The sequence below is a fragment of the Ursus arctos genome, unplaced genomic scaffold (genome assembly GCF_023065955.2).
Source record: "Ursus arctos isolate Adak ecotype North America unplaced genomic scaffold, UrsArc2.0 scaffold_19, whole genome shotgun sequence".
Classification (NCBI taxonomy): Eukaryota; Metazoa; Chordata; class Mammalia; order Carnivora; family Ursidae; genus Ursus; species Ursus arctos.
The window spans coordinates 12,889,287-12,916,429 of NW_026622863.1; the positions used below are offsets into that span (position 1 = coordinate 12,889,287).

At 47.0% G+C, this 27,143-nt stretch overlaps 1 long non-coding RNA gene across 1 annotated transcript; it reads left to right on the forward strand.

The window, feature by feature from the left end:
- Positions 1-5,827: 5,827 nt before the first annotated feature.
- On the forward strand, positions 5,828-27,069 carry LOC123000798 (uncharacterized). Its single transcript, XR_006409056.2, has 5 exons — positions 5,828-6,043; positions 24,912-24,985; positions 25,376-25,631; positions 26,380-26,468; positions 26,574-27,069. It is a non-coding gene; the product is annotated as an uncharacterized LOC123000798 (long non-coding RNA).
- Positions 27,070-27,143: the final 74 nt, after the last annotated feature.

Sequence of the window (27,143 nt, forward strand, 5' to 3'; positions counted from 1 at the left end):
AGTTGGGGTCAGGGATGGCCTCATGGATTGGGTGGCATTTGAACAGAGACCAGAAATGGGTAAGGGCATCCATCATGAAGCTACCGGAAGGAACAACAGCCTGGGCGGTGAAAACAGCACGTGCAAAAGTCCTGAGACAAGAGGAACAAAAAGGCAAGGCTGGCTGGAGCAGAACGTGTGAGGGAGTAAATGGGAGATTATATAGTAGCCGGTGAAGAACCTCACGTACGGCGTTGTAGGCCGTTGTAAGGATTTGACTTTTCCTCCAAGTAAGAGGAGAAGCCACCGGCGGGCTTTCAGCAGAGGAGTGACAGGATCAGATTCAAATTTTGACAGAATCATTCAGACTCCCAGCATTAGAAAGACTATGACAAGATTGGAAGGAAGGAGCCCAGAAGGAAGCCATTGCTGTCATCCACCCAAGAGACGCTGGTGGCTTGGACCAGATTGGTAGCCCGGAGAGGGTGAGTAGAAGTCCTGATATATATTTCGAGGGCAGAGTCAACAGGAATTTGGCTTCAGTGATTGGGAAAATGGAGGTATTTTCTGAGATGGGGCAATTGCAGGAGGACCACCAAGGGGTGGTGGATTCAGGAATTTGGTTTTGGACCTGCTAAGTTTGAGACATCTTTTAGACACCCCTGCAGATGTATGAACCTGAGGTTCAAGAGAGAGGTCTCATCCAAAGGCATGTTTTAAGGTGGGATTTAAAGCCATAAGACTGGATGAGTAGCCCGAGGAGAAATTCAACCAAGGCATGAGTATGAACAGAGAAGAGAAGAGGGGAAGAGTCAGGAAGGGGATGGGAGGGAAAGAGAGGGAAGAGCAGGGGTGGGAGAGGGAGGGAAGGAATCTGAGAACTGAGTTCAGGGATGTTGCAACATTCAACAGTTGAGAGGATAATGGAAGATCTCCAACGAAGAAAGCGATTCTATTGTGGGAGGGTGAGATCCAGGGGAGTGCGGTGTATCCTAGAGCCCGAGAAAAAAAAGGCTTCCTCAACATAAAGGATGATCAACTATGTCACACACCGTACAGGAGTTGAGTAAGATGATGTCTGAGACTTGGCCATGGGCTTTAACCTTCAATACGACCTTGAAGGGAGGAGCTGGGGATGGGATGATCCTGACTGGACCAGGCTCAAAAGAGAATGGACGAAGTGCAAGTGAAGATAGTGAGAGGACACGATTACTTTGAGGAGTGTAGTGTGAAACTCCGTAACACCAAATCTTGGTGTGGCCAAGAGGCCACTCAGTGCCACTGTGGATTTCCATGCAAGTGCAAGGCCCAAGGCCCTGCATTTCTGTGGGCCTACACTGGACATTTTACCAAGTGCCAATACTTTACTCATGCATTTTTTTAAAAATAGAAATGGCATTTCTATAAGGTAGAGCATCTCTAGTGCCCTCCTTTCTTTTCAGTGGAAAAAAATCCTACCATGCCAATGAAACGAGCCTCCTAGCTAACCAGTGAACGGCCTCTTCCAGGCTCGTTCCTCTTTATTGGGGTTTGGAGGATTCTGTAACTCTTGCTTAAAGTTTTAGAGACTTCCCAACAATCTGACTCTTTTCCAAATCAATAACGAAAGAAAAAGTACCTGATCTTGAGAAATTCATCTCTATAAAGAATCATGGTCCACGGGCGCCTGGGTGGCTCTGTGGTTAAACTTCTGCCTTGGGCTCAGGTCATGATCCCAGGGTCCTGGGACTGAGCCTTGCGTTGGGCTCGCCACTCAGTGGACAGTCTGCTTCTCCCTCTCTCTCTGCCCCTCCCCCCACTCATGCATGCAGGCTCTCTCTCTCTCAAAAATAAATAAATTTTAAAAATCCTAAAGAAGAATCATGGTCCAGGTGTAGTGCTCACAACTATCATCTTGATAGTTGTGAGGCTACAAAGTATTGTGTTTTCACGCGCATCGTCTTACTTGATCTTGGCAGCTGTATAAGATGGCAGGAACCACTATCTCCGTTTTACAGAGCAAGAAATGGAGGATGACAGAGATCAGAGATTTGTCCAAAGTTCTTCAGAAGGTAAATGGTGGCCCTTCATGCAGCACGACTTCTGGCTCCAAACTCCAAGGGTCTTCCAAAGCTTCCCAATGCATACCTTCTATGGGATGAAGGGACAACAGCCCTGAGGGTGAGGCAGACAGCCAGAGAATTTCTCGCTGGACGTTTTCCCTGCAATGTGTGGAATTTTCCACTGAGGTGGATTTCCAATGATCGCAAAGTGGCTTCCTCAGCCCAAGTCTGTATCTCGGGATGACATTGGGTGAACATGGAAACCCATCTCTAAATGCCTCTGCGGGCTCTCAGAAACCAGCAGAGCTCACCACGTTCTTAGCACTCCACCTGACCCTTATCTTTTACAAATGTTTCATGATGGTTGCCAAGACTTCCCACCAGCCATTTGGACAATGAGTCAAATGACTAATTGGCAAACGATGTTTCCAGAGCCTTGATGTACCACTGCACTACTCTGACGGAAGACTGCCCGGGCATGCAAAGTCCTGACGGTAATGGGTCCATGTTGTCTTTGACCTCACATCCAAAGTTCTCGGTTTTGAGTATTATTAAAGTGCAGACATTGGATATGGATTAATTTTGATCAATGAGCAACAGCCATTGTGGTATCAAAACACGAGTAGACAGACATCCCCAGAGGAAGAGGAAGTTGAGAAACAAACTCAGATTTACATATTCATTTGTTTGATAAAGGAGGTATTTCCAATAAGTTAGGAAATTAATAATGATTGAATGAAACTGTGCCAAGGAAATTGATTAACTATTTAGAAAATACAAGGTTAGAGCCTCACCTCACTTCCTGTACTCAAATAAATTCCAGTCCAATTAAAGACATAAACGTAAAACTAAACCAAAGCAAGAAGTAGACCAGAGGATAAGGCGATTTTTATCTGACCTTGGACTGGGGAGGCTCTTTGTAAATATCCACACAAGGAAGGGAGCTGTGTATGAAAATGTTAATGGTTTGACAACTTAAAATATTTTTCTGTTTTTATTAAAATGGAATACTACTCCCTTTGGCCTTCCCCCACCCTTCCTGCTGAAATCCCTTTCCACTCCTCTCCTCTGTCCCTGAGGCCTTCCGGAATCCAAGGCACATGGGGGGAAGACTGTCCACTCGTCTTGAGAAGGGAACTCAGAGACCCGGAGAGGGGAAGCTGCTTACCTCGGAACAAACAGCTTGAGAGCGGTAAAGAGCGAGACTGCCTGGGTTTGAATCTCAGCTCTACCACTCACTCGCTGTGTGATCCCGGGCAAATCACCTTCCCTCTCTGAGCTTCCATGTCCTCAGCTGTAAGAGAAGTGGAAATAATATTGTCATAGTGATTTGTTACGAGGATTAAATGCGTTAACCAGCAGAGGCCAGGAATTAGGGTCAACTCACGGCAAGTGCTCAATAAATATTAAGTGCATTGTTAGGGTAGGGCTGGCCTTATAAGGGGGCAGGACTTAGGTCATACATGTCCTCACAGCGGTAGGTGCCACTGAGGGCTCCAAGCCCTCAGCAGATACATATTTTAGATAGAAGCGGAGTAATTGTGCACAGGGCCATTCCTTTTAGATCTAGTCTTTTCTGTTAGCCTCACAACAGGGGGATGCAAACAGGGCAAATGGGGTTGCACCTGTTTCAAAGATGATAAAGGTGAGATGTGAAAGGCCCTGCCCACAGCCAGAGTTGGGACTAGACTCAAATATCCCGGCTTCTCCACCACAGTTTCACTCTGAAACCTTCACCCTGCCCCCTCACCCCCGCAAACCAAACAGTAGCCATGGTGTGCTTGATGACGTCATCAAAAGCCTCCATTGATAGAGCTTGCTATGTACCCAACCCAGCATAACTCATCCCCTCTAATCTTCAGAACAACCCAATGGAACGGACATTATCATGCATAATTTACACATAAGACAACCAAAGCCTGCAAGGGTTAGGGGAGGAGCTCACGGTCACACAAGGCATACAAGATGAAATCCCTCTTCAAACGAAGGCCTCTATGATGGCAAAACCCTGGTTCTTTACCATGGTATGAAGCCAGGGGAGACACTGGGAAGCCTGAGGCCCAGTTCTTGCCTTAAAGTCGGCAATAATCCACCTTGGGGAGTGAACATGGCTCAAAGAATCCACATCGGGGTTCAGACTCAGGCCGTCTGATTGGGGTTCCCATGTCGTCCTGCCAACTAGCCTGAAAACACTACTACTAAAATACGACATGATCTTAAAACACTAAAATAGTAATACAGATAGAAATCACTGTGTACGTACTAAACCAAAGCCCCGGGCCACGCTAGGTGGGAGCCAGAGAGGGAGCCGCTGATTGTGAAATCACCAGTGGATTCAGCCCGCATAGGCTGAGCACCTGCCGTGTGCCGCGCACCCTTCTGAACACGGGTGACGTAAGCCACGGCTTACCGAAGGCTTTGCAAAAAAGGCTGGGGAGAAGAGACACAGGCAACTGGACAAACAGGAATTGAAGATGAAAGGCTCGCTCAGGGCAAGAGTTGGTTGGCTTCCTGGTTCTTAGGCGATGGATCTGTGGTCTCTGCCCTCCAAACACTCAAGACCTTTTTAAGGAGAAAAGACACACAAATCACCAAGAGGAGAGTTCAGAGATAAAAGCCAGGAGCGTTGACGACTGTGGTAGGAAGGCAGTAAATGAATTGCGAAGGAAGGAATTTGATCGACACATGATTCTGGAAGGGTTAGCAGAACTGGCCTCGCTGGGGAGGTTCCGTGAGGGCTTCGAAGCCCGAGCTGGTAAAGCTGTGGCTGAGATCCATAGTTAGCTAAGATCTTCCTGAGTTTAAAATGAAAAAATAAAATAAAATAAAATAAAATAAAATAAAATAAAATAAAATAAAAGGAAGCCGGAAAGATGTTGTCCCCCTTCCCTCCCTGCCCTTCCTCCCCTAGTCCCGATCTTGCACGCTGTCTCTCTCTTCTAGATTGCCTGTTCCACAGATCCCCGGCCTGATGGAAATTGAGGCAGGGAGACATTGTGAGGACATGTCCCCTTTGCCTTGCTTGCCCCTTCCCCAAATCACTCGTGACCCCACTGCAAGGAGACAATATTGAAAATAGTCCAAAATAATCCCGCTAAAAACATGAATCAAAAAGTCGCGGCTCCTGGACATGTTTTTAAAATTGCTCAGCTGCATGCAAGTCCCTTTAGTGCTCGGAGGACTTTAATAAAATTGATTTTCTGAGTATAGCCTTTTAGCAGCTACTGTATAAGCTTGAAATATGAACCCTTCATTGTTGAAAGTGTTTCATTTTTGCCCTGTTGCTAACGATGAAGGGAAAGAGTGGGTTTGGGATTCTCCGTGGCTGACATTCTCATAATTAAATAGTGTTAATAATAAAGCTTTGCAGATTTTAAACAAACCAGCACGGAAGTGGCACCGTTTGCCATATTTCATTTAGAGACCACGGCAATTAGCCCTTAATGAATAGTACACAGCGGCATATAAGGGAGTTATTTCTACACGTCGTTTATTTGCCAAATCACAAAAGGCGACATTTTCATTCTGCTGATTGAAAATGATTCTCGGGATTTCTTCTGAAGGCCTCTTAAGTAATTGCCTTGTGAAACTTGGAAATAAATAAATAAAGCTAAAGAGAAGAACATTAATGGCTTTTAATATCTGCAGTCTAATTTCAGCAAAGCTTAGCACACCAATAACTCCTGGATATCAAGCCATACAACAATGGGTCAAAAATAGAAGGCTCATCATGGATGATATATTTAGAGCTGATGTTTTTCTTTGATAATTTTAGGAGAGCTTTGTTCCCGGGCACGATGTTACTCCTCCCTGTGAACTGACATGGGGGTGTTTTTATAAGAGGGCTCACGGGTGGGGTGACTATGAAGTCGTTGCCAGAGGAAAATGACAATGCTTGTCCCGAAGGAGAGACAAGAGAAAGAGCCGTCCAGCTGTCAAGGTTGTGAGTGACAAAGAAATGATTATCCTTCTATGGTCTTCCTTCAAGCTCTCGAGCAGAAGAATACATGATTTTTTCAAAGGTAGGTGGGTCCTAGAACAATTTTTACACACTTGAAAATATTACTTCTTTCTTACCTTTGGGGCTCAATTTTCTCGTTTTGGAAGGATGGGAAAAGGCAGGATATATTGATTTAGCTAGACAATGTCTAAAACCACCTGGATGCTGGGTCAGACATCAGAGTCTCCGTTTCCACATGCATTCTCCTGAATTGGAGTTTCCAAGGAAAGGGCTTAGGAATCCCACCTTGTGCAAGCGTGCTAGACGACACTGAGTGTCTGGTAAGTTTGGTCAGCAGGTACTCAGGAATCTCTGGGCCCTTCCATTCCACAGTTGTTAACAGACTGAGGGTTGGCCAAGCTGCAGTGCATTGTGGGAGAGGGCAAGGGCAGCCTGTGCGGGGCTGCTTGAGGAAATCACAGGTCCCAGCCTGAGAAAGTCCTTCCGACCAATCTACCAGGTCCCCCCACTGAGGGCACAGTTGACCCTTCCAGGTGACTCAGAATGAGCAAACGGTTATGTTGAACGAAATCTCCAGGCCCAAGATGGAGTTGCTTCTGCCCACGTGCCACATCAGCAGACCAAAACACAGTCTATCCAGACCCCAAACCAACCCACTCTGGGCTCTATACTTAGTTTCTTTGTTCCTTGTTCGTTTTCTATTCTTCTCTTCCTCCTTCTTTATTCTTTATCCTATATGCACTTCCTGCTTTCTGCCCCATTTGGCCGTTCACTCAACTCTTGGGAGTGGAGACTGCCCACTTGAGAAATAAAGGTTGTCACCCAAATTGTCTTCTTGAATCATGTTTAACAGTTATAAGGAACAGGATTAAGGAAAAGTAAGTTTTAACAAGGACTGGAGGGGAGGTCAGCTGACAACAGGGGAGGCAGAAACCCCCATGGGGACATAGGTTCTCAGCAGGGCAAGGTACAAAGACAGATGAGCAGAATATCATGAGCGCACCCCCTTCTGCGGCATAAATCCCTGAACGTTGCTCAGGGTCCTTCCCTTTTCCGGGTCACGGGTTCCCTAGCCACAGAGTGAAAGGCATGAACCAGACACCAAGGACCCCTTCAGGGACTGACATTAAGCTCATAACACTTGGCAGCTTGGCTGAGGGCTGGTCCTGACTTCTGCTCGGACGGTCCAACCTAATCCCACCTTGCACTGAGGGCCCGCAGAAAGTGCCTCGGTCTGGCCTTCTAGTGAATTCCAGATGAGTGTAACAGACGCAGGCCTGATTCAGGTGGCCAGTGCTCAATTCACTTCCAGGGGTTTTAGGAATGAGACACAGTCTTAAAAACTGAGAGATAGGGTAGTTCGGCTTTTTTTTTTTTCCCCCTTCAATATCCTGGTCTTTCTAAATGAAGAAAAACTCAGAACAACCCAATAGAAATACCTGTCATCAGACACGAACCTGCTTTTAAACATTTTCATATTTTATTATCACTTTACCTTCCCCCTCACCACCCAGCCCTCTTGCAAGCTCACTGGTAGGACGTGGTCCCTATAACCCAGATACGGGACATCTTATTGGCATACAGCAGGTGCTCAATACGTGTCAGGTGAACTCACTGACATCTTAATAATTGATTTAAGGTTTCACTGTGCTAAATATTTTCCATGTATTTTGTTGCCCAGTCTTGGTGGTCACCCTTTGAGGTAAGTGGGTAGGTGTGAAATGGCATCTCCTTGTGGGTTTGATTTGCATTTCCCCCACGATGAGGGGTGTGGAGCATCTTCCCATGTGCTTATTTGGACCTTTGTATATCTTCTTTGGAGAAATAGCTATTCAAGTCTTTTGTGCATTCCTGAACCCGCGGCTTGGGTTTCTAAAGTTGTTGGGCTTCTAACTCTTGATACCTTCTGGATATTGATCCCTTATCAGATACGATTGCAGCCCCATTCCGAAGAGTGCCTGTTGGTTCTGTTGATAGTGTCTTTTGATGCAAAGAAGCTTTTAAGTTTGATAGCCCAGTTCATTTTTTTTTTCTTTTGCTGCCTGTGCTTTTGGTGTTATATCCAAGAAATCATTGCCTTTGTGATTTTGATGTAGCCAAATTTGGGAACTATGAATCTGGCCCATGTCTAAATTTTTTTTTTAATAATGTCACCTTCACCTCTTGCTCTTTTTGTTTCTCCAAACAAAACTCAAGTCAGAAAACCTGTCTGTAAAGAAAGAACTGCTTGGAGGACCAGTTCTCCCCCGAACGAGTAACTGATCCCTGGTCCACCGATGTCCCCCAGCAATAACTCCTGAACAACCTCCACAGGTTTAAAAAGCATTGCTCTAGTGATCTAACCCCACGCCTTTTTAAATGGGGACCCTGAATCCTTGGGAAGGAAAATGAGTTTCTAGAAATGGACAGTCCCTCTGCTGTCTGTCCCTTAGTTCTCTGTTGGGGGGCAGCTGAGGGGACCTGTGGGGGCAGCCAGAGGTGGCGAGAGCCCCTTGATTCCCCACTGATCAAGATGGCCAGTTGGTGTCAAGATCAGTGAAGAAGATAATTTTGTGCATATGGAGAGCTTTGGAATGAAAGCACAATGCTAAGGTAAAGTAAGATAAGTTTTCTGTCTTTTAAAGAAAATACCACTCAAGTTTAGCTAGGTAATTAATTAATTCACACGTAGGTGCAGAGTGGGAGCGATTACTGAACAATGACTAATGGTAAAGAATAAACCCTAAGGGAAGCGATGATCAAGAAGATGAAACAGTTTTAGTTTGGAATCCTATTACAATTCTATTTCAATATAAATAAGCCGACACCAGAAGCAAACGATTAACCCCAAAGCCGCTGGCTGTTCATTAGCTGAGGAATAATTTTACATTTCATTATTATTCATGCTGGCTAAATTTCCATTAAAACCAATTTAGTAAACTGGCCCTCTGATGGGCTTGAAATTAAAAGGAGGTAGAGAAGACAGGGAGGGGACAAAGCAGAGGCCATCATTTGAGCATCTAGGGATGAGAAACTCATGGGGGGCAGATTGCCACTTTAATTAAAGATAATGTCTCAATTCACTTTCAAAATGAGCCTCCGGAAAGTGCCTGGGAAATTTTCCCTGGCCAGAGCCTCTGGCTCATTCACGGAGGGGCGATTTCTGTTGCCGGGATTTCTGATTGAAAGGAGGAATAGCCGGCTCATTCCCAGATCAGCTCGCTTCCCTAGCCTCTGGCTCTCGGCTGAGCTGTCTCCAGCGGGGGAGAAAGGGCTTTGGAGCTCCCCAAATAGCTCTCCCAGAGCCTGGGCAGGGAAGTCGCTGCTTCATTCTTTGGGCCATTACGCAGGCTTAAGGGCTTTTATTTAACATACCAATGTGACCAAAATACCAAAGACTGGCTTAGCTCACCCTTCTCGCACTCGCTTTGGCCGAGCCCTGAACTAAGTACTTCCACGAATTAACTCATTTAATGCTTTTAAGCTCTCTAATGAGGTAGATTCTATTACTGTCCCCATTTTACGAATGAGAAAGCTGAGACACGGGGCTGAGTAATGATGTTGCCTGGTCAAGACGGCGCAGAGCTGGAGTTCAAACCCGTGTCATTGGACCCTAGACCTGGGTACTTAACCGCTGGCTCTACAGCCTCTGGACAAAACAACAGAACAACTTTACATTTTTTGTTGTCAGTGGGAGACAATGGGCCAAGGTGAGTGGGGGACAATTTGTGGGGGATTTTGAATGCCAGGCCAAGGGATTGGAACTTGACTCTTTTTGGGGGAGGGGCTCCCCAGAGTGCAATGCCCAGCCCACTGGGAGTCCGCGGACAGAATTTAAAACAATATTTAACAAGTACATGCTGGTTTTTTTTTTTTAAGATGATAAGAAATAGGGGCACCTGGGTGGCTCAGTGGGTCGAGCATCTCTTGATCTCGGCTCAGGCCTTGATCTTACTTACGGTCCTGAGTTCAAGCCCCGTGTTAGGCTCCATGCCTAAAAAAAAAAATGGGAAATAAATTTAGGTTGCATATACAATCGGGTGAACAAGACAATCCTTACTGAAGAAAAAAGGCAAATTTGTTTAACGCTTCCCACGTACTCTTCCCATTTATCAGGCATCGTTCCAAGTGATTTGCAATTTAACTCTGAATTCTTGAGACTGTGTAAATCAGGCACTTGTGTTCACTTTACTACAAATGAGGAAACCGAGGCAAAGAGAGGTTAACTCATCCTAGATCTCATAGCCAGTGGATGGCAGAGCAGGGATCTGAACCCAGGTGTTTGTCTGTAGACTCTGTGCTTTTCGCAATTATGCTCAGTGATTAAGTGTATAGGAGGCTGGGATATAAAAATCACGAAGGTGGCTGCCCCATGATGGGCATCTGCTCCAGGTGACGCACTCGGAAGTGCAGTCTTCCTGAGGACTGCCAGGGGATGTCGCTGAGAAGCTAGCTCCCGCCTGCGGGAGCCCTGGAAGCAAACCTGTGGTTCTTAGCCAACAGGGCAGGATTCCCAGCACATTTCTAGGATCAGGTGTCCACATCAGCAACCAACCCAGCCCCAGGAGCCCAAAATCACTTTGTGGGGAGAGTGGAGATTTTTCTTTCATGGGCCTGGACCAGTACCACACCCACTCTGGAAGCCAGAGGTCCCCTGGGACTGCAGAGCCCAGCTGCTTTGGAATGTGGCAGAAGAAAGAGCAAGAGTCTGACTTTGGGTGGCTCCAAATGAGCAAGAATTATGTATCCACAGAAGAAATAGCCATGCCTTCTCCCCTGGCCGACGAGAGTTCTTGAAGGCTAGCTCATCAGCAAGCCATGGAGCAGGACTGGTGTCGGCCCTCCGCTTCCCATCAGTGGATAGACTGTCCATGTCCACCGGAAACTCTATGGTTGGTGAGTTCGCTACTTGGGTCACCCTCACTAAGGATCCCCACTGCCGCCCAGCCTCACCTGCTCTCCCCTAAGCCTCACTGAGTGAGAGACTGTGTCCTGTGCACCTTCCCAGGCCTGCATGGTCACCGGAGGCATCTGATGTCTGATCCAGAAGAGCAGGGTGGCCCCCGAGCCCGGCTCTGCCTCCACCCTGCTCTCCCACCTGCTAACTTCATGGCCCTGAGCAAGCAAGCCGTGTAACCACTGTGCCCATTCTCTTCATTGGAAAAGGGTACCGTCAGGAGGCCGACTCCATTGGGCTGTGTTGTGAGGGTGACCTAGATAATGTATCTGAAATGTTTAACCCAGTGCTGGGCACATCTTAAATACAAGATAAATAATGGCCATAAGTCCCAATAATACGAATGCAAGTGTCAAGTTGAACGGCCAAGATCTGGGCTTTGGAAACACGTAAGCCTCATTTACGAGTCTACCACTCGTGCCTGGACTGGGTTCCGCACCAAGGATCCACCTTAACCTCCCACACCTGACGCCTTCTTCCTTTTAATAGAGCCACTTTCCTTCTGGCCCCGACAAGCCCTCACTTCTTTACCTAACGGGAGAAGCGATTCTTTGCCAGAAGAGGGGGAGACATCCTTAGAAAGGCTAGTCTAAAAGCCTGCCATTTACGGTGCAGAGAGAAGGCCCTAGCTACTTTTTCAATGACACATGCACAAAAGCTCTTGCTGCGGACACAAATAAGAAAAGTGGAACCCTTCGCCCGGTGTAATTCACTTCATTTATTGACCGGGGTTCTCTCCCCCAACCCCCGGTTCCTTTGCATTTATCAGCGGTTCAGAGACCCCTGGCATTCAGAATGATTTGTAATGTAAATTATATAATTGTACTTTCACATATTTTAACATCAAATGAAATGATTGACTACAGAATAGGAGCTGTCTACAGGTGGGGGTCAATTACCATCTGAATAATCACAGGGCCACACAAGAATAGCATAGCCGCTGAGCGTGACATATTTTTATCTCTATGCATTTCAATGAAGTCAGGCTAGTACATAAAAGGTTATCACCTAGGAAACATATTTTCCTAAGCACAAGTTAAACATGCAAGTGAGATCAGCAAAGATATTCAATTTAGCCAGTCAACCCTAACCTATTAATATTTTAACAAAATCCAGTGAGGATAATTTTTTTCTTTGATCCCATTTCATGTGAGCAGCCGGGAAAGGGAAGAAAAATTAAAAACAAAATAGTCAAGCATACAGAATGAGGTTATGCATTAAGTGGGCTATTTAATGTTTCTGGCATTTCATAGCCCAGGGGAAAGTGTGGATGGATTTAACAATCGAGAGCTGTGTTCCCTTGGCCACAAAGTTCGAGAAACATAAAATAATCTATACTTCCAAGCTGACAAATCGTACCTGACACCCAGCTTCAGCTCACCGGGACTCCAGAGATCAGCGTTAATCACATGTTACAGGGAGTAAAAAGAAAAGTAAATCACGCCAGGCTGAAAAGTGAGATGGAAGGTCTTCGGGCAAGGATTTTAATCAATAAGATGTGGGATGATCACCAGAAGCTATTGTTTTAATCTTCCAATATGAAAAGAAATGAATGCAAAACACGAAACTACCAAAAGCCAGCGCCGCTTGCAAGATTACTTGTAAGAACGGAAACCAGTCGGGCAGCTCCCCTGTCCTTTTTGACTCACGACACACACAAACGATTTCTTTCTAATGGGATAAAGTCAAGCCCGTCCTTTAAGTTGCCTGCTCTGGAGCCTCAGCTGTTGCCCAGCCCCTGGGTCATGGCTTCTGGCTTGCTCGGTTTCCCTCGTGCGGTCAAGGTCCACTGCTCTTGCATATCTGGCGTTCATTCATGCTTCTTCTAAGGGCACCATCGTTGTCCTCGAGTGTCTCCCCTCCCCGGCTCTCAGTCCCCGTGGTTTGGGTTGTGTTGGCTCCACCGCTGACTCTAGGGAAAGACATGTCTTCATCCTGGCATCGCAGCGATGAATTGGTTCAGGGATGGGTGTGGGTGATTCATTAGAGATCCATGAATTGCTGCCTTGAGAGTCCTTGGTCTCTTGAGAGCCGTCATGGAAGAGGCTGCTGAGGGTAGAAATGTGTCCCCCTCCTCCCCAAATTCATATGTTGAAGTCCTAACACCCAGTACTCCTCAGAATGTGCCACTATGCCTTTATTTGGGCCCAGGGTTGTTGCAGACGTGATTAGTTACGATGTCGTACTGGAGTAAGGTGGACCCCAATCCAATATGGCTGCCATCCTTATAAAAAGAGGACATTGGGACACGAAGAGGTGTGCACGGAGAGAGCACCCAAAATGAAGACGTGAGGATGATGCTTCTGTAAGTCGAAGAACACCAGAGATTGCCAGCAAAGCACCAGAAGCTCCATGAGAGCCTGGAATGGATTCTTCCTCACGGCCCTCAGAAGGAACAGAAGGGGTTCAGGACGAACCTCCCCAAGACGTGCCGCGTTGGCATGTGGATTACTGTGAGCTGACGTCGATCAAGGCCAACAAGACTAAGCAAGAGCTTTTACCACGCCCGCCCCTGCCCCTAACCCCACCCCATTAATTGCTTAGATGATTTTACTAAAGGGTCTGGTCCAGAAGGAGACCATCACGGGACATAACTACAGAGAATACGGGCTAAGTATGGTAAGCTGTGGGGAAGCCCGGCAAGACCCAGACCCCAAACACCTCTCTGTGTCCCGTGGTCTCTGCGTGGCCTGGCAGACACTTGTTTACCACACATTTACTCTTCCCGTCTTCCTGTCAGTTGTCTTCCTCCGCTTGGAAGCCCCAGACCCCTACCCCTTTCTCCTTAGCTCAGGATGGCAATACAAGCCTCAATGAGGCCTGGGGCGCTCCTAGTCTTCTGGGGCTCCCATAAATAGGTAATTAAATTACTTTTTTTCCTGTTAATCTGTCTTATGTCCATTTAATGAATAGACCAGCCAAAAGAGCCTAGAAGGGTAAAGGAAAAATTTTTCTCCAGAACCAATCCCGGCAACATTCTGATCTCACGTCTCCAGAACCGTGAGACCATCCATTTCTGTTGTTTGAGCCACTTGGAGTGTGGTATCCGTTACAGGGGCCCTAGCAAACGAATCCAGAGGCCTGCTCTCTTTTATTCCCGTGTATTGGGAGCTTTGAAAATTTAGGTTTAGCATGTGCTGTGGTGCGAACGTGTCCTCTGAAAATTCATCCATTAGAATCCTAACGCTCTCAGATGGTGGTATTAGGAGGTGGGGCCGTTGGGAGGTACTTAAGACACGTGGGTGGGGGCGTCATGCACAGGGTTAGTTTCCTATAAAAGATGATCCTGGGAGTTCCCTTCAACCATGTGAGGACACAATGAGAAGTCTACAACCTGGAATACAGTGCTTGCCCTACCACACGGGCACTCCGACGCCAGACTTCCCATCTCCAGAACTGTGAGAAATGAATTTCGGTTGTTTATAAAACTCCTCAGTCTGTGGTATATCGTTATAGCAGCCCCAAGGGACGAGGACCACGTGGCTGGCATTTATCTCGCCTGGCAGTGGAGCCAACAGTTGGAAAAGCTGAGCCGTATTTACAGAGATACCTCCCTCAGGCGAATGTTGCCGGAGCCCCTGGATCCAGCCATACCTGACGTTCAACTCTGATTCTGTGGTTACGTGAGCCATTAAATTCCCACTTTCATTTAAGCTGCTTCAAATTGAATTTTCATCACTTACAACCAAACAGCCCTAAATGATTTATTCTGGAAAGCAGTCAATGTGATCTGAGGATGAATTAAGAGATGCGAAGTCTTTAGAACAAAGGACATAATCATGTTAATGAGACCACAGGAAGGTTGCATTCAGTTTGAGGCATCATACTTTCAAGAGGGATGCAGATAAATGTGAGCAGAGCAACTGGGTGGTGAGAGAATGGACGCGAATCTCAGGAGGAATAAGGGATGCTTGTCCTAGGGCAGGAAAAGAGATTTATAGAAAACATGGTAGATGGCCTCGATTATCCACAGGACTGGCAATTAAAGGAAAGATTGAGATTTATTCATGTGTCCCCTAGGATAGAACAGGGAAACCACAGGAAGACAAATAAAATGGTGATTTTCCAATGCTTCCAGTCATCGGAAAAGGAAATGAGATGCCCGGGATAGCAGTGAGTGCCCCGTCACAGGAAGCATTCCAGCAGCAGAGGGGAATTCCAGCACCTGGTGGGTATCCACTGAATGGGAAGATTGACTGGATTACCTTGAAGCCCTCCCAGCTATGACTTTTAGTTCTATAATCCTTTCACTAAAACCCAAGTGAACTTGGACACGTCCTTCCCCATTTTTGGACCTCAGTTTCCCCATCTGTAAAATAAGGAAGTTGGACCCAGTGGTCTCTAAACATTCTTCTGATGGGAACATGCCATGATTTCAGGATTCCAAGTCAGTTCTTTCCACCTCAATTTCCATCCAGACCCTGGGAAAGTCTTGGAATCACTCCGAACACACAATGTCACACCACTAACCTTTGATTAAAGCAACAGCTGACACATGGATGTGGAATCGGTGGTGGCAGAATGCAAAGCAGGGATCATTTCACATTCTTTCCCCCTTTGCTGTAATTAAATTACCCACTCCACAGCTGAGAATTGAGGGATAGTAGTAAACTTATCATCAATCTGACTATAGAATTTTTTTTCTACATGGCCTATATTAGGCACACAGAACACTTGAAATCAACGGGCCAGTTAAGCCACAGACTGGCTTAGGAAGATTCTGGGACTTAGGAGCAGGAAGTGGGACATTCAACTTATCTCATGGCCGAGTTTGTTCCCTTCATTTCTATTGTTACCCTTTGCAGCCCCTGGTCAGATTACCAGACACCCAACTGCCAACTCAGCCCAGCCTCCGGGTTTGAAATTGCAAAAGAGCCTGGAAACATAAGAGAAAATATTCTAGTTTTGCCCAGCATGGGTGTGGGCTGAGCCAACAGGGAAAAGAAATGTCTGTTTATAATCAAGAAAGAAATCAAGAGCTGATTATGGGAGAGTTTCTGTCCACTGTGCTGGAGAAGCAGGCTGGAGACCTGCTCAGTGAGTCAAATCCCAGCCATTTTGAAGAGACCCCATGGTGTTCTCCACGATTTTAACATCTGCTTATTGTCTTGGTCTAATTAAGCTCTCCCTTGATGCCGAATTATTTTTCAAGTTCAACAATCTTTTTTCGAACATAATATTTAAAACCACCCCCCCCACCCATGAGCAGGAGCGCTCTGTTAAGACCATCTACGAGTTGCCGTTATTTTGAGAGCTTTGCCTCCTTCAGCAAGTGAACCCATTTCTCAGGCTGGGAGGGGTTCCTGGAGACTGAGAAAGTCACAGTGACTTTTTTCTCAGTAAAGACTGATGCGTCATGAAAACGAACCTTACGGTCTCAAATTGTGAGGGTCTTTCACCTTACAAGTCTCCCAGCAGAGGACTCACACATCGAAAAACATGAATAGACCAGAAACAAGCCCCCAAGAGCCTACAGTCTCAATAGAAGTCTCTCATACCTGCATGGACAGTCTTGAGTACGTGCATGGCTGAGGTCACTGGCATCTCCCCACACCCCTGTTCGAGAAGGAAGGCTGGAATTATTATTCTCAGCTTCCAGTGGGATGGGGGCGGGGAGACTGAGATTCAGAGAGGGCAAGCGTCTTGCCCAAGGCCACAGAGCTGGTAATGCAGGGTCAGGGTTGGAATCCAGATATCCTGATTTGATTTCTACCAGACCAGAAGCTTCTAAATATCATTTAGAGCAGCCCATATTTTAAAAGCAGGCATTTCTGACTTTTTAGAAACCTGTTTGCTGGGGCCCCTGGGTGGCTCCGTGAAGCATCTGTGTTCGGCTCAGGTCATGATCTCAGGGTCCTGGGATGGAGCCCTCTGTTGGGCAGGGAGCCTGCTTCTCCCTCTCCCTCTGACCCTCCCCCCTGCTCATGCCCCCACTCACTCTCTCTCTCTCTCTCTCAAATATACAATCTTTAAAAAAGAAAAAGAAAAAAGAAAAGAAACCTGTTTGCTAATCCCTTAAAACAGTGGATCCTAAAGTGTGGCCCTGGACCAGCTGCTCCGGCATCACCCGGGGAACTTGCCAGAAATGGGAGTTTCTCGGGCCCTATTCTAGACCTTCTGAACCCAAATCTGGAGGGGGCAGGGGAGCCAGAAACCTGTGTTCTCAGGCCCTCCAAGTGCTCCAGAAGAACTCTCAACCTTCAGAACCTCGACCTTAGAAGATGGGGAGATTTGTGAGGTTACTTGAAGGGCTTCTCTGAAATACAGGCACCGAAAACGTGAACGCATCCCCCCCGAGTTCTGTTTGGCGAAGGCCAGAGCCCAAAGCCCTGAGAAGCTTGGTGCGATTCAGAGCTGCCTCAGTGGGCTCTGAGAACACAGGAATAAACACTGGCTCACACGCACATGCAGGGCCGGCCCCGAATTCTCTGCCAGTCACTCACCAGTGGTGCAGAATGGAGCCCAGCGCAGCCGTGCGGCGGACTGTAGTCTGGGACAGGGTGACCAGTTACTCTGATCCTGTCGTCTTCGGGAAACAAAGAGCCAAAGTCTCCTGGATGTCTGGGGTCAGCAGAGGAGACCGCAGGGGTTCCGGTCTCATCGGTATTATGCCAGACGGACTATGACTGCGTTGTGCATTCCTGCTACTCCCCACACTTGGTCCCTTTTGGATGTCAGCGTTCTGCTGAGGGACACATTAATATGCAAGGAAAGCAAACATCACTAGAAAGATGGGAAGGACAAAGAGGCAGTGGTTACTCAGTTGGTTCTTTTCCCCGCGCGCAGATGGTCTCCAAGGCCCGCTGGAGAGCAGGCTTGCTTTGGAGCAAGGGAGAGGATTCAGTGTCCAAGCATACCAGGCTCTCGGGTCCGGCCACGGTTCCGCGTGCAAAATCTGCTCACAAGGCCTGCTGTCACGGACGACGCCAGGAAAAGAGACAGACAACCGAAGACAAGTGCGGTGTCTTCCAAAGGCGGGACAGTTTCGGACAAAGTTGAACGTTACGCCCAATGATCTAAACCGAGGATCTTTGCACACGGGTGGTTCTCGGGCTGATCTTGGCTTGCAGAAGAGTTTCATTTCATCTACACTTGGTCCAGTTTGATGGTTTCATCTTAAAGGTGAATTTGTTGCCTCCAAACAGACATCAGGACATTTTATACAAAAACTCAGGATTGCTCCGGTCTTGAAAAAGACCACAAAATCCAATCACACTGGGTCCGCTTCCCCATGTGACAGTGACCTCCTGGTCCCAGGTCTGGCCAGCTTTTTTTTTTTTTTTTAATATGACTCACCTGAGCTCAGCAAACATTTGCGTTTGCAAACCCTATTTTAGCACACCCTGAGTTTCTACCCTTCAGTGTCTGAAACCCGAACTGGTTTTCGTCCCAGGCTATAGCAGAACTGTTTTCTCCTGGGCGCTTGCTTTCCAGTGAGTAATCGGCAACGAGACATTGACAATAAATTTGGGATCTTTAGAAGGGAAGTCATATAGAAATATAAAATCAATGACCCCATAAGTGTTCACATTCTCTGCCAATAAAATCAAATGAAAAATACCATAATCTATAAAATGCCAGTTATTAAGAAAATCTAACCAAATTACTTAAGAGTGTTTCTAGCCATTTATGCGTTTATTACCCACCTCCCTAGGTGACTAGAAGCCCCATGAGGGCAAGAATTTTGTTTTGATCGCTGCCGGATGCCCAGTGCTCAAAACAATGCCTAGTAAATTGTGGGCACTTAGCAAAGATTTGTCGGGCAAACAGTAGGATTTATGGACCCTTCACTGATGCGAGGCTTTGTTCCGTGCGCTTTATGAGGATTAAGACTTCAGAGATGCTCTTAAACTAATAAAGAAATGGAGACAAAGAGCAAGTAACCAATGTGCCCACTGTTGCCCAGCGGGTCAAGGATGCAACAGGACTAAGGGGCAGGTGGCCCAGATGTCCAACCACTGGGCTGTCCTGCCTCCTTCCTGAAGCTCGTACTATGGCTCTGTTTCTTAGGCTGGAACTAATACACTGAGGTTCCCTGAGCCAGTCCAGGCCCTTGAATCTCCTTCCGGAGCAAAGTAGCTATTCAGTAAGAGCATGCTGGATTTGCGTTATTAAAATTACTGTTTCTCTGAGAATAAGAACAGCAGGACTATTAACGAGACCCTGTAATCGAATGAAAAAACAAGAAGTTAGGACATTAAAGACCCTCCCGGGGCTCTGTTTCTATTTTTGTGTCTTCCTTAAGCCTTTATAGGTTTCTGTTTTCCCATCTATAAAAATTGGGAGCATGCTTTTCCCCAGCATCCTTTCCCTGGGAACATTTGAAGGGCAAGATGTGATGGAGGAAAATTCAAAACATGGAAATATTTATAATAACACAACGTCTCTGATGAGTTTAAAACACTGTTTGCAATTCATCGTTTCATTGTCTGTCTCCCCACCACCCCCTTCCCACCAAGAGCTCTATTAGCAGGACAAGGATGGTTCCCTCCGTCAAAATGGGGGAAGTGAGACCAGGAAGCATTGCCTCACCCATCGACCGTCACAAAGTCTGCCAAAAGTAGGTCTAGAACCCAGCCATTTCTTTTAGGCCGAGTGTAGCAGCTGAACAAAAAATAGAGGAAAATGGGTCATTGTTCCAGACAAGCTCTGTGAAGTCTGGGCCTGGAGAGGCTGTGGCTCAGACAGGCACAAAATCAACCATAGTAAGAGGCAGGAGACCCCACCAAGAAGAGGAGAGAGCAGGCTTTCCAGAGCCGTGGCAGACCGTGAGCAAGATAAGAGAGGAAGGACGAGGGCAGAGGATCCCAGGTAAAGGGCATCTGCAAGGTGCTTTAAGGAACATTCCAGAAATGGTTAAGTGGGCAGGCTGTGTTGGAGCAGAATTGCTGACAGAAGAAGGGACAGGTGGGTTGAGACCTTGAAGGCCGAGTCTGAGGGCTCCCCTAAACAGCGAGAAGCCCGGAAGGTTTTCTCAGTGGGAAGAATTTGGGTACCAACAGTAGCCAGTCCCGGGTTCAAATCCTGAAGCTGTCTCTTTCTGGTTCCAAGCGAGCATCTCCATTTCCTCACCGGTTTGGCTGATGTGAGGTGGGAAAGAGGGAATGTCTGCAGGCCCCCAGAGCCTGGCATGCAACAGACAACCGTCCTGCTCTGGTCCTCCCGAGGCTGGCTGGACAGGAGGTGAGGAGAGACAGGCAGCGGAGATGAGAGGCTCTCAGATGCCGGGCTGCGAATTCATTAGTGATGTGAAATGTAGCGTCACTTCCCCCTCAAGCCCCTGCATCAGGCAGACGCACCTCAATCCGTCAGCGCAGGGGGGCTTCGCAGGCTCAGGTGTGGGCTTGCGTTCCAGTGTTTTATACAAAGAGCTCGCTCTCTTCAGACTTGCACCAGTCCCGTAATTGGGGAGACACGGCTGAGCGTCTCCCCTTCACATCAACTTTCATGTGTGTCTTTGAGGCTTCTCTTCCCCGATTGTTCAGGGGAGTCTTGTGTGAATACATAATCACCGCCCTCCTCCTTGCTGACCGGCACTCCCCTTCCACGCACTTGGCCGCCTCTGTGCACCGGGCAACGCATCCTCTAGAATCAGTCTTCTTCCGTGGAGAGGCTGGCTTTCTTGTTATTATTATTTTTTGAGAGCTAGGAAACAGATTCATTCAAGGGGGAAGCAGGCAGCTACTCGCCATTAGAGGGAAGGAGATAAATAATTGCTTTTTAATACATTATTTATCGCCCGTTCAATTCTCACATCTTTCTTGCAGAGCTCAGAACCTCAGCCACGCCGAACGAGGCCCTTATTTACCCACCGCTGTATAAATGTAGACCATAAAAGTGCATTGAGACTCGTGGCAAAAGCGGGGATTCGTTGAGAAATCGCTGTCCTGGCGTACAAGTTTTCCATACCACTCCGATTTGAACATTTTTTTTTTTTCTGTGTCAAGTCATTTCACAGGTGGTAGAAAATAACTTCTTTCTGGGCTCGAGCCCAGTTCTTAATTAAACAGCCTTTCCGTTCTAGGGTGTCTGAAGGATGTGTGCTGGAACATGGGTATGCGTGTCTCACTATCCACTGAGGGTTTGCGAATTTGCTGGGGTAGTATTGGGGTCTGGATGTGTGTGATATTGGATTCCCTGAACTTCCTCTGGGGCTTTGCAAACTCCCCGAGGCCCTGGGAGCACAAGACAGGAAGGAAATTCACCAGGAGGCCTGGCGCTGGTGGCCCAGGCTTGTGTCCTTGAAGCAAGGTCATATCCATGCCCCGTCATTTTTCAAAGCACCCTTACACTCAGCTCTTTATTTGATTTTCACAACCACTGGCGGACAGGATGGTGGTTGTCTCCATATCATGGATGAGAAAACCAAGGCTGAATGTCTCAGGCCAAGCATCCCACGTTTACCAAAGCCCAGGGCTTTTCTCATTTACCGGGCGTGGCGTGTGGGTATCACTGGGTGCTACTGGCTGGGCCACCGTCTAAAGAATCATCTGCGCTAACCGGAAGAAGACCCATTACATGCATGTTGAAAGTGTCCTGGGCACAAGGATGGGTGACATTGAAAGGACACTTGAAAGTCACCTAATACACCAGTCACAAACTGGACGTAAGCAGGAGCAAACGTTGGCCCCAGACTTTTTGGACCCGCAGTGCTGTGTCTGGCTTTATAACCATGTAAATCAGTTGTAAACACTTAAGCATCAGAAGAATTCACATTAACATGCGAATTTCTATCTCTCTTGAGAAGTCAGGTCTGGCCACACTGACGCCCCACCCCCCCCTCCAGCCACCACCGCCATTAAGTTGGCTGAGTGACAACTGTCCCTTTGGGTAGACTTGAGCACTCCAGTTCAACAACATCCCCGCTGCTCCCTGACATTTTATACTCAGCCTATTTTGGTCAGTGAGGTTGCCGATCTGGTTCTGCAGGCATTTAAAATATTCTACAATTTAATTTAATGTATTGATTTAATCATGCCTATGGGGAAAGCTTCACATCATACCAAGGGAATATACCATGAAAAGGAACCCTCCCTTCCGCTCGGTCCTGCAGTTTCCCAGGACAACCACTGTGACCAGATCCCTTATGCGTTTTCTAGAGATGCCGTATGCACCTGCAAGCATATTATATCATCGTCTTTTTTAAAAATGCAAATACACACAACATTCATCATTTGACATAACGATACTTTAGGTATCGTGCCTTATCTACGTAGAGACCTGTCTTGTTCTTTCCAAAGGCTGCGTCCTATGCCTTTGTGTGGACACATCACAGTTTATATAACGAGCTGCGTGCTGATGGATATTTCGGTTGCTTCCATCACAAACGGTGCTGGTGTGAATATCTTCGCCCCTGCTTCTCTGTGCAAGTGTGAGTGCATCTGGAAGAAAGACTCCTAGAGCTGGAGCTGCTGCATCAGAGAATGTGCCTTTACAATTGCGATGTTGTCGGGGCGCCTGGGTGGTTCAGTTGGTGGGGCATCTGCCTCCGGCTCAGGTCATGATCTCGGGGTCCTGGGATCGAGTCCCGCATCGGGCTCTGCTCAGTGGGGAGTCGCTTCTCCCTCTCCCTCTGCCTCTCCCCCCACCGCTTCTGCTCTCTCTCTTTCTCTGTCTCAAATAAATAAAAAAATCTTTAAAAAAAAAGTAAAAATAAAATCGTGATATTGTCACATGACCCTTGAGAAGCTATGCCAATGGGCACCCCCACGAACAGTAAATAAGAATGCCTCCTAAATCTAGGGCCTCTTATTCCAGCCAATCCATTTGACAGGTGAGCAAACTGAGGCCCCGAGATGGCCAGCGACGTGGTTGTTAAATAGCACAGCCCAGACTTGAAACGACCCAGGACCCGTGATGCTCTTCGCCGCCTCCCTCCGCTAGGCCCCAGCTGTTCTGCTGTCCCTGTCTGCCCCCCCCCCCCATAGGAAACTAAACCAAGGGGCCCTGGGATTAGCTCTGGGGTTTGGCAACTAGACCGAGGCCAGCTCTGGGGGAGCAGATGTTCTGCTAACAAACACTTCCATCGTGACTGGCACACGCTGTCACCTTGGTGGGCTCGCACAGCAGCCAAGGCCAAAGAGTAAATGGACCATGGAAGCTGATTTACCAGCCCAGCCCTCAGTGGTTTTTAAATTATAGATTTTTAAACAAAGCTAAATATAGAGCAATTAAGAAATGGCTCCACGTTCTACCCCCAAAAACAAAACAGCTGAACTGGAGCTAACGCGGCACATGCATATGCATGTGAAACTGGAGATGAACAGAGGTTGCTGCTTAGAGGAAAATCCAAGCCCCTTCCCTAGGTTTCTCTGGCTGAGCCACACATTCCTGCCCCAGGGCCTTTGTACACGCTGTTCCCACCGCCTGCTAGGACCCCTCTCTTCTCCATTCTTCTCTTAGCTGACTTCTCTTTCTTTCCAATACAGACCTCAGGTTTTCTGTCTCTCCCAGTTCCTAGCCCAGCCTCATTTTATCCTTTCTCGTGGCTTTTGGACAACTGGCATTTTCATTTTTTGCTTTTTTTTTTTTTTTTTTTTTGGTCTGATTCCCCCCACTAGTCTCCATTTCTTCCTCTCTACTTTTATAATAATAGTTCCACTCTGCCTGTTATTGTGAGGACAGTTGAGAGCCTGATGGCCAACCACCCGTGGGGATCTCTTCTCCTTCGAACTCAGCAGGACTTCTAGTCTGCAGCAGGAAATTTAAATCTGTGTTTCGTACTACGGCAATCCCCCGAACATACACTTGTACCGCAGAGAGCATATACCACAACGTCAGGTGGGATGGGGAGAAACGTCAACTACATTTTTAATGGTATTACCTTCCGCTGCCACCCTGCTCGGAAGCACATAATTCCTGTCCTCTCACTAGTATTCCTGCCTGCCTACCTTGCTTCTTCTAGTCTATTCTACACTCCAGAGCCAGAAGGACCCTGTTAGAGAAGTCTGATCATGCCATCCCTCTGCTCAAGTCCTTCCATGGCTCCCAGTTTCATCAGAGGAAAGTCGCAAGTCTTGACAATTATATAAGTGGCCAGCAAAGCCAGGCCGTCCCTTGTCCCCCCCTCCTGGATGTCACCTACTGTTCTCCCCCCCCCGGCTCACCCATCTCTAGGCACATCGATGTCCTCAAATATATCACACATTCTTGCCTGAGCACCAGTGCATCTTTTGCTCGCAAGCCTGGAAGCTTCTCCTCCCGGCTGTATTGCATGGTTTGTGTTCTTAGCTCCTACTAGTCTTCAGTCAACTGTCAGCTTCTCATGCAGCCTTCTCCAGCCACCTCAGTTAAAATGACTGCCAACCCAATCCCCTCTTCCTGTCCCTTTTCTCGGCTTCCTTTTTCTCCAACACACTGACCCCCCTCCCTGTGTTCCATCTATCTTCCATATTTCTCTCCCACGTGGTCTGTCTCCCCTACCAGAATGTAAGCTCCAAGAAGACAGGACATTTCTGTTTTGTTCACAGCTGCACTGCTCATGCCTTGAACAATACATTTGTAGGAGCTCAATAATTATGGTCAGCAGAAGGAACGATTCTGGATTTCTGAGAGTTAGCAACAGAAACTGACTCTGGGTAGCAGAAGCAGAAGCAGAAGCTGCTAGTTACCTGGAAGGTTGGGAAGCCCCATCAGGGTTCAAATAGCAGGCTCAGAAGGAGCAGGAAGCCAGCAATCTTGGGAGAGCTGGGTTACAAAATTATAGCCGAGCTGATGGAAGAAGGTGCTACTTGTGACAAATGACCTCCCCGAGCTGCAGCCACCTGCCCGTGTTCCAGAGTCCAGGGAGCCATGCCTGGCTGCTTGTGTCTGCCGCCATCACGGTCTGGGGGCGGGAAGGCGGACTTGGCCGTGGCGGCCTCTGCATAACGGGCCATTTCCCGAAAAGAGAGATTGCGATGCTTTAAGAAGGGAAAACTTGGATGTTGGATAGAAAAAAATAAATAAATAACAGCAATAAATTGTTCCCTTCTTTACATTCTTTTCTATGCAGAGCGAGTACGGTTGTCAAGAGTGCAGTCTCCGCTCTAAAAGTTGAGGGAGAAGAAGAGGAAAATCCCACAATGGGTAACTCTATTTTGTCACTCACAATCAAAGGTGTACCAGTAATCCTTAAACACGTGAAAAGATGCTCAATTGAACTTAACATAATAGAAATGCTAAATAGAAGCAGAGCTTAGACACTGTCTCTCACCCATCACATTGGCAAAAATCCAAAAACTTACCAACACACGTTGCTGGAGACGCTGCAGGGAAACAGGTGCACTCTCGGATGGCTGGAGGGGGGGCTGGAAGGCACGCCTCCAACGGAGGGATTTGGCGTACCTAACAAAACTATGTATGCCTCCACCCTCTGCCACAGCCATCCCCCATACATGAATTTACCCAGAAAATACACTTCCACAAATAAAAATCACATATGGAAGAGGTTATTCACTGTGACATTTTTTGTTACAGGAAAATACTGAAAACGACCTAAATGCCCATCCACAGAAGGCTGGCTGAATAAATGATTGTAAATCCATACAACAGAGTCCTATGCAAACCACAAAAAGGAATATGGAGTGACTTCCAGCAAATATTAAGTCACAAAGCAAGGTACAAATGATGTATACAGAACCTCGAGGGCGGTATGCTAAGTGAAATAAGCCAGTCATAAAAAGAGAAATGCTGTGTGATTCCATTACCTAAAGTAGTCGACTTCATAGAAACAGTAAGTACGGTGGTTGCCAGGGGCTGGAGGGAGAGGGGAGGAGAGTTGTTGTTTAATGGGTGTAGAGTTTTAGTTTGGCAGGATGGAAGGTTCTAGAGGTCTGTCACACCATAGTGTGAACATGCTTGACAGGACTGAACACTTAAGGTGGTTAAATGGTAAGTTTATGCAATGTATTTTTACCACGATTTTTAAAAATGTTTAAATATATATATAATATGCTTTTGTGTAACAAACATGAGGGAAGAGGAACATATATAGTATTTGTGTCTTTTTCTAAAAAGAAACCCATGAAAGATAAACCAGAAACAAAGAAAAATGTTTTCCCGTGGGGTGGGCTGAGAAAGCCCTTAAAGTCCTTAAAGAAAGTCCCTTAAAGACAAGGGACGGAGACTTGTCTTTATACACCCTCTACACGAAAAGCCTCCAATGCTTGAAACTTGGGAATGTTTTAAGAGAACAAAATAAATTTAAAAGGGTCTAGGAAGCAAATCCTAACTTTGAACTCGAACAGAAATGGATGCACTGGGCTGTACGTCACAATGATACCATCACACACACACACACACACACACACACACAGAGTAATTGTGGCAACTTTTGAACACCATATTCCGACTGCCCACCTATAGTGGGATATAGTCTGGGAACCGAAAAAGAATGAAGAAACCTTCACCTGCATTCGGAGTGCTTTCTGTGGGTAGGGGTACAAGGCAGCAATTCTGAACCTATCGTGTGTGTTTTGCAGGCTGGGGTGAACGACTAATGTATCAGTAACCTTGGGACCCAGCGTCCTCGTGGTGAGAAGGGGAAAGGGGGAGCAAAGAAGAAAGCCCTGTGAGTATTGAATTGAATTGTAGGCATCCTAGAAACTCAGGAATTGTTACTTGGAGCAGAAATGACATGAGATCAAAACTGGTTGGAACTATTCTCCCTAAACAGGGCTCCCAGAAGAAGCATCCCATGGGCTCCTACTATTTGGACTTCTAGAATAGTCCCTGATCCTTTCCGTGTGGCTTTTCCTTAATTCTTGGAGTTACTCCATGATGGTCCATTGCATGTGTTGGCTCGGCTTGCCTATAGTCCCCAGGTATTTATTCAAATCTAGCTGTCACAGTGAAGGTTTTCTGTAGCTGTGATTAAAACCCCTAATCAGTTGACTCCAAGGAAGAGAGCTTATTCAAGATCACCTGGGTGGGCCTGACCCAATCAGGTGAAAGTCCTTAAGAGTAGAATGGAGGCTTTCCAGAAAAGAAGACATTCTGCCCATGGACACAGCTACAGTGCCTCAGAGCGCCAGCCTGCCCTCCCAACAGCCTCGCCCTCGGACGTAGGACTTGCCTAGCCAGCCCCACTGGCATGTAAGCCAATTCCTTGTGATAAAACACTGAGTACATATCTTCTACTGGTTCCATTTCTTGGATTGAACCCTGACTGATACACCTTCTAATAAATGTCTTTGATTTCTCCATTAATTTAGTTTATTTTGCTTATCACCCCAGAGTAGAACCC